The 7,419-nt window shown below is 35.8% G+C and overlaps 1 pseudogene; it reads right to left on the reverse strand.

Moving 5' to 3' along the window:
* Window positions 1-5,885: 5,885 nt before the first annotated feature.
* Window positions 5,886-6,723, reverse strand: LOC103586470 (annotated as a pseudogene).
* Between the last annotated feature and the right edge of the window lie 696 nt (window positions 6,724-7,419).

Here is a 7,419-nt window from a genome sequence, read left to right on the forward strand (position 1 = left end):
CTAATGATTCTTTGTATTTCTGGAATATTTATTATAACAACTCCTCTTTCATACCTAATTTTATTTATTTGTGTCTTCTCTCTTTTCTTTTTTAGTTATTATGGCTAAAGGTTTGTAAATTTTATCCTTTTGAAGGGCCAACTCTTAGTTTTGTTAATCTTTTCCACTGTTTTTGTAGTCTCTATTTAATTTATACCTACTCTGATTTTTATTATTTTTTCCTTCTAACTGACTTTGGGTTTAGTTTCTTCTACTTTTTCTAGTTCCTTGAGGTGTAACATTAGATTTTTAATTTGATGTAGGCATTTATTACTATAAACTTTCCTCTTAGAACTACTTTTGCTACACCCCATGTTTTGATATGTTGTGTTTCCATTTTTGTTTGTATCAAGATATTTTTAATTTTCCTTTTAATTTCTTCTTTGACCTATTAATTGTTCAAGAGCATATTGTTCAATTTCCACATATTTTGTAATTTTCCCAAAATTCCTCCTGTTACTGATTTCTGGTTCCATTCTATTATGGTCAGAAAATATACTTGATGTAATTTCAGTCTTATAAAACATGCTAGGACTTGTTTTGTGTCCTAACATATGATCTGTCCTGGAGAATATCCCATGTGTACTTGAGAAATGTGTATTCTACTGCCATTGGATGAAATGTTCTGTATGTGTCTCTTTGTTAGGTCCAGTTGGTCTAATATGTAGTTAAAATTCAAGGGTTTCATTATTTATTTCTGACTGGATGATCTGTTCATTGTTGATAGTGAGGTATTGAATTCCTCTGCTACTATTGTATTGCTTCTCTCTCTCCCTTCATTTGTGTTAATACTTGCTTTACATATTTAGGAGTTCTGATGTTGGGTGCATATATACTTGAAGTTGTTATATCCTTTTGCTGAATTGACCCCTTTAATATTATATAATGACTTTATTTATCTCTTTTTACGATTTTTGATTTAAGATTTATTGTTGTCCGATATAAGTATAGTTAACTCTGCTCTGTTTGGTTGCCATTTGCCTAGAATATCTTTTCCCATGCCTTCAATTTCAGTCTCTATGTGTCCTTAAGGCTAAAGTTAGTCTCTTATAGGCAGTATATTGTTGGATATTATTTATTTGCCTATTAAGCCATTCCATTTCTTTTGATTGGGAAATTTAGTCCTTTTACATTTAAAGTAATTATTGATAGTTATGGACTTACTATTGCCCTTTTGTTAATTGTTTGCTGAAAGTTCTCTGTTCCTTTCTTTCAATTTTGTGGCCTTCCTTTGTGGTTTATTGAATTGGTATGCTTTCACTTTTTATTTTTTGTATCTGCTAGAGGTTTTTTCTCTGTGGTTACTATGTGGCTTACATAAAACATCTTATAGTTATAATATTATACTGTAAGCTGATAACAACCTAGATTATACTGTATAAAAAGACTCTACACTTTTACTTCTCCTCTCCACCACATTTTGAACTATTGATGTGACAATTTACATCTATTCATATGGTGTATCCATTAGCATTATTATAGCTATAGTTGTTTTAAATACATTTTTCTTATTTTATACTAGAGTTAAAAGAAGTTTATACATCACCTTTACAGGATTAAATATTCTGAATTTGACTATGTATTTAACTTTATTAGTGAATTTTATACTCTCATATTTTTTTTGTTACTTAGCATTCTTTTGTTTCAACTCAAAGAACTCCCTTTAACATTACTTGTAAGGTTTTCTTATGGTAATAAACATCCTCAGCTTTTGCTTGTTTTGTAATGTTTTTATTTTCCTTCATTTTGAAGAATATCTTTGCCTAGTGTAATATTTTCGGTTGGCAATTGTTTTCTTTTACCACCTTGAATATTTTATCCCACTCTCTCCTGGCTTTCAAAGTTCCTATTGAGAAGTCCACTCATAACCTTATCAGTGGTTCCATTATATGTGACAAGTTTCTTCTCTCTTGCTGCTTTCAAGACTCTCTCCTTGTTTTCGGCTTTTTACAATTTGATTACAATATTTCTCAGTGCATTTTTTTTTTGAATTGATCTTTCTTGGAGTCCTGTCCTTTGAGCTTGCTGAATCTGGATGTTTATATCCCTCCCAAGATTTGGGATGTTTTCTTTAAATATACTTTCTGCCCCCTTTCTCTCTCTTCTCCTTCTAGTGCTCCCATAATTCACATATTTTTACATTTGGTGATGTTCCATAGATCCCTTATGCATTCTTCACTCTTTTTCAATCTTTTGTCTTTTTGTTCCTCTAATTACCTGATTTCAGATGAGTTGTCTTTGAGTTCACCAACTCTTTCTTTTGCATGACTGAGCATGCTATTGAAGGCCTCCACTGAGTTTTTCAGTTCTGTCATTGTATTCTTCAGCTCTAAGATTTTCCTTTGGTTCTTTTTAATGGTTTCTATTTCTTTATTAAACTTCTCATGTCATTAATAAATTGTTTTTCTGATTTCATCTGGTCATCTTTATTTTCTTGCATTTCATAGTGTTACTTTAAGACCCTTATTTTGAATTCTTTTTCACGTAATTTACATATTTCCATTTCACATTTCACTGGGGTCATTTATTGAAGCTTTATTAATTTCCTTTGGTGGTGTCATATTTGTCTGCTTCTGTGTTGTTTGTTTAGCCTTGCATTGGTGTCTATGCATTTGAAGCAACAAATCCCTTTTTCAGTCCTTATGTACTAGTTTCATCAAGTTAAGGGCTTCACCTATTAGGACCAGGAGCAATCCCACCTTCACAGAAAGGAGTTGAAATCAAGACAGTGCTCCTTTAAGGTCTTCTGTGCGATGGAGGCTAGCAAGACTGTGATAGTGGCTCAAATAGGCAAGTCTCCCAGCAGTTTTCTGTGTTGGCAGGATTTCTCCCAGATGGCAACCAAGAGGGGCTGGCACTGAGACAGGACTCCCTCAGGAGCAGGTGTGGGATGGAATCCAGAAAACCTGTCCCTGTGGCACAAATGTGTAAGTCTCCCAGAAGTTCGTTGTGCATCCAGGATTACTGCTCGGCTATGGTAGAGAGGAACTAGAGATGAGACTGGAAGGATCTATTTACTTCAGGATCTGCTGTGGGACAGAGGCCCATGAGTTTGTCAGTAGCACAGATGGGTAACTCTCTTTTTGGGTCCTTGTTTATGCAGAACTAATCTGGGACTATAGTTGAAGGGACCTGGAGCCAAGTTACAGGGTAATTTTTAGGTCCACTGTTTGATGTTGGTGGGCCTGTATGCTGAGGTACTAGCATGTGTGATACCTCCTGAACCCCTTGGTGGAGTTTTTGATAGCAGGATAAAGGTCAAATGGGGTGATAGCTGAGCCCTTTGAGGAACAGGGCCATTTTTGGATTTGAAGCCATGAGTGTGGTTAACAGTTCTGCCACATGTGTGTAGGTCTGCCCTCTCAAAATGACCCTTCTAGGCCATAGACTCCATCAGTGTTTCACAAACTCCCACCTGAATCCCAAGGCTCCCCACAAAGGCACTTTTGTCTGCGGATGGCTGCAAAATCATTGTTGTTGGGGGGCTGGAGGTGGATATGAGTGGGAAACCTCCTATTCCACCATCTTGCTGATGTCCTAAATCAAATTTCAATACTGACAAAATTCTGCTCTTGTGCTTTCACTGTACTTTTATTTTTAAAGAAGAAGAAAACAAAAAGCTGAACAAACCCATGTTGTCTAGGCAAATAAACTCAAATCTTTTTGTTGTGTCAGATATTATAATCTTCTATGTATATTTTAAAATTAAAGATATTTCTATATACCTTGTATTGTCTGACTTGAGTGAAAAGCCACTTATTCATGTCATACCCTTTCCTAGGCCTAAATACAAACAAACATTAAAAAACAAAAATTTTCCTTATAATGTTATTGGGAGAGGGAGAGGTAAGCTCTACTCTATGCTTAAGTGTTAATATTCTTATTTTTCAAGACTTACTTCTCAAAATCCATAGTAACCTATAGAAGTTTAATGCCACTGGTCCTATTATTTCTCACCACGTTTATTACAAAGCAAGAGAAGTTATAGGAATAAAGTGATTTATACATATTTTCTTTCTAAGAATAATTTGGAATACAGTTATAAAAATTTTAGTTTATGAATTAACTCTGTCATCTATTAGTCTACTAGGTCTCTTTTGGAATAACAGTATACACATCCTCAGAGCCAAGTTCTATAATTCCTGAATATTCTTAGCTATCTTGTTCTGAGGCAGAGTAAAGTCTGACTGGAAATAAGAAAATGTTGAGTAAAATCAGCTTGCTTTGCCTATCCCACCTCTCAAGGGCTTCATTTATAAAAGGAACACAGACCAGAAATCCTATGTACACTGGATCCTTTTCAGGATACCAGCCTGTTGCTGAGTTTTAATTCCTCATTTTTTAAATAGGACAAAAATATTTGTTCTAACATTTATAAGTGATTTATAGATTTAATGAGATTATATCAAAATATTCTGTAACTTACAAAACATAAATTTATATGATTGCTACTTTGTACTGAGCATCTACTAAGTCCTAGAAATACTACTGTAAGCTTTACCTGTATAGTAATGCACTGCATAATGATGTTTCAGTCAATGACAGACCACATATTCAAAAGAAGTCCCCTAAAATTATAATGGATCTGAAAAATTTCTGTTGCCTAGTGACATTATAGCCATCATAACATCATATTGCAATGCATTGCTCATATAGTAGCAATAGGCTATACCATATACCTAGGTAGTAGCAGGCTATACCATCTAGATTTGTGTTAGTATATTCTATAATGTTCACATGAGGAAATTCCCTAACAATGCATTTCTTGGAATGTATCCTTGTCATTAAGCAGCACATGACTGTATAAAGTTACCTCTTTTAATATTCAACACAACCCTGAAAAGTTGTTATAACTACATTAAGTTTATAAACGAATAACAGACACTCAAAGAGGTTGAGTGATTTGCTAAGGTCAAATAACTGGAAAGGGCAGAGTCAAGATTCACTTGGATATTACCTTCAGAGACTTTACTTTTCCTTTCTACTCAGAACTAAGGCAAAAGCATTTTTTAATGTCCTTAAGGATGGAGGGTGGATTAAAGAAAGGGGAAAACAATCACTGAATAATTTGCCCCTTCAGCAAAGCTGATGGATAAAACATACATTTGCATTTTAGCATAGACCACAGACCACCTGAAAATGTATCCCTAAACAGCATACACTTTTTAATAGTTTTATGCATCAAGTGTAAGGTGAAAAGTGAAAAATAGAAAGATTTCAACATAAGAAAAATATTGTAAACCATTCCAGCCAGGTCCAAGGTTAATTTCTCATAAGTTTCATTCTAATCATTATCAAGTATATAGACAAATCACAAATGACATAAAACAGGAAAAACCATAAAGATTTCCTTTGCTTTTGGAAAATATCTGAGAAACAGCAGAGAATTCTTTTTAGAATGAGGAAAAATATTTTTAAAAAATTTTTTAACAGTAACTAATGTGAGGGTACTTCATAAAGCTCATGGAAAGATTCACATGATCTTTTAATTCTATATTTCCATGATTCTTTTAAGTACCCTTTTGTGTCTTCCTTAGTCATTAAGACATCATTTTTGCTTACAACCTTAATATTACTGTCATATTTTGACTCTTCCTAGTAATTGTCTCCAAATAAAAGCAGGGTATTAACACTATTCTTTAAATTCTATCACTATGATGTAGTTATAACGTACACACCAATTTCTAACTTCTTGGAACATCCTGTACAATAGATAGATTGTAGTTACTGGAATGAATAATTGCTCAGAAAAGCAGCACTGCCTCAACTGCAATATGATTTGGTAGCCAACATTCTTGCTTTCCATTGCAAGATTATATGACCAAAACACTGGATTCTTTGAGGTTTCACTCATCAAGGGAATGTTTCTGTGCAGCTTCTGAGCAAACATTTCTTAACGTGTTGATCACAGATATAGGGTCTTTACTCCTCAAAATGGCACTGCCAGGGCTGGCCCCATGGCTAACTCGGGAGAGTGCAGCACTGGGAGCGCCAAGGCCGAGTTTGGATCCTATATAGGGATGGCTGGTGCGCTCACTGGCTGAGCATGGTGCTGACCACACCATGCCAAGGGTTGCAATCCCCTTACTGGTCAAAAAAAAAAAAAAAAAAAAAAAAATTAGCACTGCCAGACAGAATTATGTTACCTCCTATCTCCGTGCATTTATGAACAGTGTCAGGCCCACTCCGCCACAGTACTCTGTGGAACTCAATCAGTGAAAATGGCTTTATATCTTCAATGAATTTCTGCCTATCAAGCCCAGATTCCACTGTCATAAACAAGGCTATACTTATCTGATTAGCCCATGGTGCCAAATGCTCACCAGTAGTTCCTGGTTTGATGGGAAGGCTGACTTTATCTTGTTCTCACAAATGTCTTTAGCCAAAGCCCCTGTAATTTCAGTAACCTCAAGATGAGAGGTATATTGATTGGGTCCTGCTACCACCATGCACTTTATCCGCTGTTCCAACCTGAATACTATCATGTGCATGTCAAAGAAAGGGTCCTGGTCTAGCTGCTTGAGGAGGCTTTCTACCACAGAGTGACTAAATGTGATGTTGGGAACGAAATGCATCCAGGTGCAGAAAATTGGCCCCAGAGTCCAGCATCCAGGGGCTCCTGGTCCCTAAACTTGACAAGTTACTGTTAAGGATGAACAGGCCAGTTTTGCAACTGAATGCCATGGTACCAAGAAAGTAATATCTTTTGATGAATTAAACCTTTGAACAATATGCTGTTACCCTCCTTATTGCTAGTTGTTTTAGTTTGGTTTGTGTTGCTATAACAAATACCTGAAACTGGGTAATTTATAAAGGAAAGAGGTTTATTTGGCTTACAATTCTGGGACAGCTGTATCTGGCACGGGCCTCAGGCTGCTTCTAATCATGGCAGAAAGTGGCAAGCAACTGGCAGGTACAAACAGATCACATGGTTACAGGAAGCAGGAGAGAGGAAGCAAGAGAGAGAGAAGGTGCCAGGGTCTTTTTAAGCAATGAGCTCTTGCAAGAACTACTAGAGCGATAACTCACTCATTAATTCCCCCGCCCCCAGGGAGAGCATTAATCCATTCATGAGGGATCCACCCCCATGACTCAATCAGTTTCCAACACTGCCACATTAGGGATCAAATTTCCACATGAGTTTTGGAGGGGACAACATATCCAAACTCCATCACTAGCAATCCATTTTCTCTTAATGTTTATTTTGTCTGATATTGATACAGCCACTGTGGCAATATTTTGGTTAAGAATTGTCCCTATATCTTTTCTCCATCATTTCACTTTAACTCTGTATTTCCTGGTTTTAGTTTTGTCCTTTGTATGCAGCAATTATTTGTTTTAAATGCATTCTGAGTATCTCTGTATTTATTTACCAGAGTT

This window comes from Galeopterus variegatus, unplaced genomic scaffold, assembly GCF_000696425.1.
Source record: "Galeopterus variegatus unplaced genomic scaffold, G_variegatus-3.0.2 Scaffold342, whole genome shotgun sequence".
Lineage (NCBI taxonomy): Eukaryota > Metazoa > Chordata > Mammalia > Dermoptera > Cynocephalidae > Galeopterus > Galeopterus variegatus.